The following is a 9,804-nucleotide window of genomic DNA, read 5'->3' as shown; positions in this document are numbered from 1 at the left end:
ATAATGACCCTGACATTCAAAGCACTTCATAACTCTGCCCCTCTCTACATCTCTGAACTCATCTCGATATACTCACCCAACCATTTACTATGCTCCTCTACTGACCTGCTACTCAACTCTTCTCTCATTACCTCCTCACATGCTCCCATTTAAGACTTTGCAAGGGCTGCACCCCTTCTCTCGAATTCTCTCCCACAGTCTGTCCGACTTTCTCCCAACCTTTCTGCTTTCAAAAGATTTCTTAAAAGGCACTTATTTAGAGAAGCCTATCCTTATTCTGTTTAGCTACCTAATGCAATACCATGTGCCAGAGCCAGGCCGGCCAGCCGCCCTAGGCAACCTGGCCGATCTCGGTGCCGGCCGAGCGCGCACATGCGTGAGTTGGCACTCTCGCGTGCGCACGTGCAAATTGACGCAAAAAGACAAGCAAAGAGCACACATAGTTGGGGAGAGAGTGGACCGGACATAGGGTAGGCGACAGACCAGGTACATGCCTGGTGCCCCCCAGCTACCCCTAGTTCTGGCCCTGCCATGTGCTACATCTCTCACCTACTTATTTCTGATCTTGCCCACACCTTGTGTCTTATTACCTCACTTATCTGCAGCAAAAAAACATAATTCATGGTGCTGTTCCATTGCTGTCTTATTGAAAGGTGATCAGTCTGCTGAGGGTCAGTACTGCAACCTAAAAAACTCAGAAGTGCAGTAACTTTGCAAAGCAATACATGTCCAAGAAGCAAGAGACCCTTTCTTTAACGAAACAATTATACATTAAATTATTGCACGAAAATAGCATACATTTCCATAAAAGGCAATATGTACCTTACTGTATACCATTTCTGTTAATAGAAAATGCAATGCTAATGCGGTAAAGATGATCAACAGAATGAATAGAGATTCAGAATGTCTCCAAAATACTATTAAAATTTGTAATTCACTACAGGTTTCCTACATGAGCAACATCAGTTAGTGTATCGCTCATTTGTTTCGAAGAGAAACTACAACTACTGCCTGAAGTGTAGAGGAAACCAGACATTACTTAGTGGGAAGTGGTTGAAATCATCGGCCTCAGGAACATTCATTAGAGAAGCCAAGAATAAATGCTGATGAAAGCACTTCTCATTCACAACTTCGGCCTATACCATGATGGATGGACTCTGTAAAGGAGTCATTGCGATAAGCAAATCCACTCACAGGAAGAAAAATGTAGAACCGATATTGTCACTTTCTTTTAACTTCCTTGTAGTTAGTTTATAAACTCAATTGTAAAGGCTGCAGTGTTTGGGATATTCGGAGGGCTTTTGAGTTATTAATACTGCATAACAGTCAATTTGTTTGAGTACCCTGGGCCCTTAACTCTGTTGGACCTTAAAAATCACAGCATCTGTGTCCATTATTGTTATACCCCTAAAAGCATCAGCTGGCTTTGAGTCATGTAACAGCCAAATTGAATACGCACTAAGCTCATGGTGGCAAACATTTTAACCTGACCAGTCAGCTGATACTCAGCTGCTTTATGTGATCGCATGTACCCATTGCTTTCACTTCTGTATATTCCTGCACTGGCTGGATTTTCGGTCACTTCACATTCTTCAACAACTGAAACTGCTGAAAACAAATGCTCGATTCTACCATACGATAATGGGCCCTGTTATAACATACTGCATAGCAATTAGGGTTGTCACCTGGCTGGTATTTTGCCAGCCTGACAGGTAAAAATGATAATTAATCCCAGTGTTATTAATAGGGAAAAAAGGTAAATATATATAGGAAGGCCGGTATTTTGTTCCAGAAAAGGTGGCAACCCTATTAGCATGCATGTCTGGTGGTTTCCAAAAATGAGTGCACTTCACTTTAAAGTTGGAAGCCAGAGTAAGGGATCAGCCGCAGTAGAACTAAATCTGTCTGTTTAGTACATTATTATAGCATTTATTTTGTGAATACTTCTTTGGTTACGATCACATCCCTGAGCAAGCACACAGAATCACATCTAAGGAAGTGACTGTGGTGAATTACCGTAGAACTGGAATTTTTGGCATTTATTTGTTGTTAAATTTACAAAAGTCTTAATCTTTTTTTGAGAATATGGTTTATGCTAAGGCATTAAATGTTTGTTTAGAGTACCGACAGAGCAGTACACATGTCTGCAGTTAGCAGGGGTTCTTTTTGCAGTATTATAGCAATTTTGGTGGCATCACAATGTCAAATTCAGAGAATTGGAGATAACTTAACATTCATTGAATTTATAGTTCAATGATTCTGGCATTTTACTCCAGTTCATTTCATTTCTATCTGAATGCTACTTTCGAAATTGACACCCCTAATGCTAACATGAAAGAATAAGAAATTCAAGTATTGAAAAAAAGTTGATTTTATTAAACAAAAGAACAAACAGTCATGACCTTCTGTAACAAAACTCCCCATTAGCAGAGCAATATCAGTAGGTTGAGAAAGAGAAATGTTACTGTTGACGTCTCACTGCTTCTTTTCACTTTCGTTTTGTGTGAGCACTGGATTCCCTAATGAGTAGGGCACAAGCCATACTCCTGTTATTAACAAAACATCACACATGCCAAATGTCCAGGTTTGCTAAGAGGAAGATAAGTATACTCAATATTGACTGAATTAAAACTACACCCACGTTTCTAGTCCATAGCTTCTTAAAGGGATACTGTCATGGGAAAAAACATTTTTTTTTTCAAAATGAATCAGTTAATAGTGCTGCTCCAGCAGAATGCTTCACTGAAATCCATTTCTCAAAAGAGCAAACAGATTTTTTTATATTCAATTTTGAAATCTGACATGGGGCTAGACATATTGTCAATTTCCCAGATGCCCCAAGTCATGTGCCTTGTGCTCTGATAAACTTCAATCACTCTTTACTGCTGTACTGCAAGTTAGAGTGATATCACCCCCTCCCTTTTTCCCCCCAGCAGCCAAACAAAAGAACAATGGGAAGGTAACCAGATAGCAGCTCCCTAACACAAGATAACAGCTGCCTGGTAGATCTAAGAACGGCACTCAATAGTAAAAACCCATGTCCACTGAGACACATTCAGTTACATTAAGAAGGAAAAACAGCAGCCTGCCAGAAAGCAGGCACGAGTCACATGACTGGGGGCAGCTGGAAAATTGACAAAATGTCTAGCCCCATGTCAGATTTCAAAATTGAATATAAAAAAAAATCTGTTTGCTCTTTTGAGAAATGGATTCCAGTGCAGACTTCTGCTGGAGCAGCACTATTAACTGATGTGTTTTGAAAAAAACATGTTTTCCGATGACAGGATCCCTTTAAAGTCAAAGGATGCTAGTTACAAGAAGACGAGAACATACAGTTTACAAGCAGATTAATACCAGTAACAGGCTCTTAGAGGTAGAAATGTGATATTAGGTTGACACTTGGATAGGGTTGCAGGAGCTGCTGTATCAGAGTAACATTTAAACAGGTGAATACTGTGTGCAAGCTTGCTGGTAACAAAATAGGAGTATACAATTTTGTCAAAAAAGTCATGACTAGCGAATTTGTCCCAAATCTGCCAAAATATGTGCAAAATCACAGGAAAATTTGCAAAATGGTCTAAGGGTGACTTTATTGTAGCAAAATATATTAGAGTCTATGGTGACTTTTTTGTAGCAAACTAAATTAGAGACTTTGGGCGTTCTTTTGTGGCATCTTTTTTCTGCTATTGAGCTACTAATAAAACATCTTTTCCATACTTTTAAGTTTTGTTGACTGTGTTACGTTAATATGCCATTTTTGCTGTGTGTCAAATTACGCATACCAGTGTTAAAATTCTCCAGAATTGCATTGGAGCCAGGGGGAAGCCATAATCACATGCATTTCTTACACAGTATACTGCTACACACATGCCTCACATTATTAGAGGACCTCCTATACACTATGCTACAACTGTATTTTCAATAGAAAAAAAAGGCTCCCATGTTGCCAATCGCTTAAAAACATGTCTGTGATTTTTGACATTAATCCGGTCGACTGGTGCAGATATGCGCTCTTTGCACTTCCCTATAGTTGAGCTTGGTGCTAGTGTCCCATCACATGTTTAAGGAGTGCAAATGCACTTACTGATAACCTTTTAAACCCCCATGTGTAATAAAAAAAATGTAGTTCCCACATCAACTTTATTGGATATTTTAATCATTGAATGAGAATGTGCACCATACAAAGCTCTTTTATTAAAGCTAATGGTTGGAGAAACATTCCTTCCACCACCATCATAATCATTTAGTTATAAGGTGCCAGCAAGTTATGTAGCGCTTACACTAATTTATAACAAAAAAGGGGTCTTACACTAATTTAGCAAACAATGGTTAAAGAATAGAATGAGATTAGAGGGACCTGCTAACAATTGCTTCCCAGGCATGTTAAATATATACTGTATATGTACATATCTACAGGGGAATAGTGAATGACTTGTTTACCTACTTGTATTCCTTAGGGAATGTCCCACTGGCAATTTCAGGTGCAATGCCTACTGCATGTTTTAGTAGCCAAGTATGAATATGCCTCACATTTGATCACTGAATACCTACATAAAGTATTTCACCAAACAATTATTTTAAAAAGCAGTGGGGAAAGTGCTTTTGATGCAGTATCATGGGCTACTATAATATCTAGCAGGAAACATCTTTGAAAACTCCCCATTAGGCATTGCCCTTAGAAGTTATGTAAGAATAAATAAAGGTTTCATTGTTTCCTGGGATGGGTGTGTGTCCACTTGATAACCCTAATTAATGGTTTTACTTTTGTTTTAGCTCTATAAACTGATTTGCCCTTAACTTACAATCCCATACAAAACTGGGACTTTCGTACTCAAACTACAACCTGAAGCAGTAAAAGATACAGTAACCTTAGGCACTGTCAAGCTGCAAATGTTGTTGTGGAGAAAGTCTTTAATGCAAATTGTTGGTCATCATCCAAGAAAAATGCACCAGCACTGTGTCACTGTATGTAGTACGTATTAGAGTTCCTGATAGGTTTCCCTGTCACTTGCTCTGTTCTGCCTTCCATATACTCCCTGTGTGTGCCATACTCTGCCTGTGTGTGCCCTGCTCTGCCTGTGTGTGCCTGTGTGCCATACTCTGCCTATGTGTGCCCTGCTCTGCCTGTGTGTGCATTGCTCTGCCTACATGTGCCCTGCTCTGCCTGTGTGTGCCCTCCTCTGCCTGTGTGTGCCCAGCTTGCCTGTGTGTGCCATGCTCTGCCTGTGTGTGCCCTGCTTTGCCTGTGTTTGACATGCTCTGTCTGTGTGTGCCATGCTCTGCCTGTGTGTGCCCTGCTCTGCCTGTGTGTGCCATGCTCTGCCTGTGGAACATAAGCCTGGTATATGTTCTGGGGGTTTGTTAGCATTTAAAAATAAATTATTGTTAGGGGCCCCTAAGTTGTTTAATCGTGTGCTGGGGGTGCTGTGTTATCCATGGGGAAGAGGAGGCATATGGATTTAAGGGTATGTCTTAATATGACAACTTTTTTCACATTTGAGTGATAAGTAATATCCCTGCAGTGAGCACCAACCATTTGGTTTTTTGGTGTGCTACCACAATTAATGTGGACATGATCTTGTAGTAACATGGGTGTGGTTTAAAGTGGGTGTGGTTTAAAAACACGGAGTGGTCAACATTGTCTTCCATTATCGGCCCTCCACTATTTAGGCCAGAAAAATTCGGCCCTCGGTACCACAGAAGTTGGACAGCACTGCATTAGATGATGCATTTAGTTCCCCTCAAAAAATACAAAAAAAAACCAAGCACATACATAAACAACTATGTGTGATAGCCCCTTAATCGTCTGTTTAAAGGGGTTCATCTTTAAATTAAAATTTAGTATGATGTAGAGAGTGATATTCTGAGATAATTTACAATTGTTTTTTATTTTTTATTTGTTGTTTTTGAGTTACTTAGCTTTTAATTCAGCAGCTCTCCCATTTACAATTTCAGTAATCTGATTGCTAGGGCCCAATTACACGAGAAAAATGGGGTTTTGGGTGCGCTTGTTGAGCAGGGATTTTTTCTTTTACCTACAAGAGATAGAGTAATCCCAATGGTGTAATATTGTTAAAATTAGCTGGCAGTTTCTCCTCAGTGGCTTGCAGAACGCTGTTGGTCGTGGGGAAGACCTTGTGGGAAATAGCAGCAACGGAAAAGGGTTTCTGCTATTTCTCTTGTGGTAAAAAAAGGGGAAATCCACACCGTGAAAATTTTTGAGGAATTAAATATTTTTATTCGATTATATAAAAGTCAAAAAAGGCCCAACGAGTTTTGTATAAAATTATACTTCATCAGTGGCAAAGATTCTGGAGAGAATCTTTGCCCCTTGTGGTGTATAATTTTATACTAATTTTAAACTGCCGGCATCATTCTACTACGGCGCAAACCCAGGGTGAAAGACGCTGCCACGATCCACCTGAACACTAAAACCCGGTCTTCCCTACGATTGAAAACAAGCCAGACACCGGGGAGAAACTGCCGGCACCATTAAACGACGGCGCAATCCCAGGGTGAAAGAAGCTGCCACGATAGACCTGACGTTCAATACTAAGACTTTGTGAGGCACAACTAACCCGTTATCGAGGGATATATCTGGAATCAAGCACAGGACTTTCTCTGCGTATATTTGAAGCGCTAACCAAACAAAATCCTTGTGAGTAGTTCTGTATACAGATAAATCTGCTGTGCTAATTTTAACAATATTACACCATTGGGATCACTCTATCTCTTGTATGTAAAAGAAAAAATCCCTGCTCAACAAGCGCACCCAAAACCCCATTTTGCTTTTTAAACCTACACAAGGACCAGTGGATCCAGTAATTGAGGTGCTGCTAATTTTACTAATTGAAAAACAGAGCGCGTCTTCTCCCCCCTTCTTCTATCCCAATTACACGAGCAACCGTGCATTAAGATGATTGAGAGACTGGAATGTGAATAGGAGAGGGCCTCAATAGAAATATGAGATGTAAAAATTAGCAATATCAATAAATTTGTAGCCTTACAGAGCACCTGTTTTTTTTTAGATAGGACCAATGACCCCCATTTGAAATAGGGAAAGATTTAGAACGGCAAATGATTCAACAACTAATAAAAAAAAAATTAAGACCAATTGAAAAGCTGTTTAGAATTAGCCATTTTATAACATCCTTAAAGTTACTTAAAGGTGAACCACCCCTTTAAGGGTTTAACTGTAAACATAAAAGCACCAATTTGAAGTCCTTGAAATGTGCCTTTAGTTTCAAGGAAGAACTGATTTTCTATGGTCTAGTCACGTCTCTGTGCTCCCTGGTATTTCAGCATCTGTTCTTCCTTTATATGTACTTATCATAGCTTTGCTAACATCTTTTTTTGTAGACTGCCGACCTGTAGATTTCTTTGGAATGTTTTAATGTGCATGCTGTGGCTTTGTACAGTGGCAGGCCAAAGTCGAGAGTAAGCCTGCCATATGTGGGCAGATATATTCAAACTGTGTGTCCTTCCTGTTCCATATGTGTTCAGGATCCATATAGATATTAATTTGCTGGACAAGCTTGTCAGTTGAACTTTAGATCAGGCTGAGAATCCAGCCAATGGGTCTGCATAGGCATGTAAAGTGAAATGATTGTTAGCCTGGGATTAATTGTTCAGAAAAACCCAATATGAAGAAACAGTAACACCGAAAAAATGTAATGAAAATGTATCAACATAATTAAAATATCAACTATGAATGTTTTCAAACATTTTGTTGACGGTGATTATCCCTGAGAAGATCATGGTGTTGAAAATTCTGCACAATATTCTTTTTCTTGAATAAAGCAGACTTGGAATTTGCAGACAAGCTTGTCGTCTACTGAATAAAAGTAGGGTCATCGACAATGTCTGAACTTTATGTGATTTAGTAACTAGATAATGGAGTGCTCAAAATCAGGAATTAGTGTAATGTCTAAAGTGGAGAATTTAATTTGACTTAACTTGTGACCAGAATGCTCATCTGAGTTCAAAATTATAGCAAGGTGAATATGTAAAAAGCTTGCCATGCTTTTTATAGGCTTGCAAGCACTTTTTGTCAAGTCTAAAGTACAATATCCTTGCACAGTGTTATATAATGCAGCAATAATCTAGGATAAAATCACACAAATTGCATAACTGCATATTCACAATTGGGCTATATGCATGGTGGTGTATGGTGCATATAAGTGAACACTTATTTTGAGTTTCATATTCTGTTTACATAGTGTTAAATGTGATTATATGTAAGGCAGGAACATATTTGAAAAGCACATGTTAAAGAAAAAAATAGGGGCAAATTCACTAACCTGCGGAAATTCGCAAGCGCTGGCTTTGCTCACATGCAACCCTTTGCCAGGCGTAGATTCGCCAGGACAATGCTAATTCACTAAAATCCGAAGTTGCGCCCAGGGCGCCGAACTCTGGCGAAGTTGCACTAGCGTTGGCTAATTTGCATACAGTGGGAAGTTAAAGTTGAATGGACGTATATGTTGCAGCAAATACATTACACTACACAAGTCCAGAAAACCTTAAGAAAATAAAATAAAGTTGTTATATTTCCCTACACATGAGCCCAGTGTATAGTTTATGTGCCATATGTTAGGTATGGGGGAGCCCGGGTACCCAAAAAAAAATTAATGGACTTTTGCAGCCTATCACCATGAAAAAGTAAAAGACGCCAGCGTTTTTTGGGACTTAGAAACATTTACAACTAAAAATTGAAGAAGCCCTATACATTCCATTGCACTTTGCCTGGTCTGAGCTGGCGAAGGCAAGTCTGGCAGAACAGGTAACGTCTTTCACCAGAGCGAAACTTCGCCTGACGTAAGAGCATGAAGTAGCACTAGAGTCTATCTCCTTCAATAGCGAAGTTACGCCTGCGCCCGTTAGTAAATCGGCGAAGTCCCGAAATGACATCACGCTAATTTTCACTAACGTTAGTCACTTCGCCCTTTAGTGAATTTCCCCCATAGTTTTTTTCATCCACCAAAGTCTACAGAGACCTAGATAGAGATATAGTTGCCTTAAATAAATGTAATAGATGCAAATTTGCAATTTATAGTTATGAATAGGGTTCATAACTATGCCGTTCTTCTCAGCAGATACTGTTTCAATAGCAATTTCTGTATCTATGGAGAATGACATCATTCTTTGCCCACATGGGGAGGCCCTTTTCCAGGATCTGTTTCGAGTTGTAGTTATATCACTTACAGCACAGTGTAGTTGAGATCCACAGAGAACACCTCCCTGAAAAAGAGGATCTCAAGAGTACCAATTTATGCACTACTCTCCCTAATTATCAATGAGTTTAAAATTTAATCTCAATTTATATGAATAACCCTACCAAGATACTGGGTAAATATCTTACTGTAGTACTTCAGACTTTTTGATTATGAAGTAGATATTCAATGTATTATGTTTAAAACACATTAACACAACAATAAGGATTGGCTTAAAAAGTCTTGGAGGACAGGAGTTTGCATGAGAATGCTATATACAAGCTTGATGAAGCTTCACCACAAGACACAACTCTCACATCTAGTAGTGAAAGAACTCCTCTTCGGGAAGGGAGCAAGAAGACTACCGTAATTGCTCAATTGGAAGGTGCATGACTTCACTAAAGCGATGGCCTCATAGTCAGCAGGATTGCACATTACATAGTTTCACACTCAGGGTCTCCAGAGCAATGAGCTTCAAATGAATGACATAGTGTTGTTTTACTTAAACTTTTACCCTCTGTCTTGGTTTTTTTCTTGTTATACTTTTATATAATAACAGTATACCAAAATCACCATTCTACTTCACTAGATT

Source organism: Xenopus laevis, chromosome 3S, assembly GCF_017654675.1.
Source record: "Xenopus laevis strain J_2021 chromosome 3S, Xenopus_laevis_v10.1, whole genome shotgun sequence".
NCBI classification, from domain to species: Eukaryota; Metazoa; Chordata; class Amphibia; order Anura; family Pipidae; genus Xenopus; species Xenopus laevis.
This window is presented reverse-complemented; position numbering follows the sequence as displayed.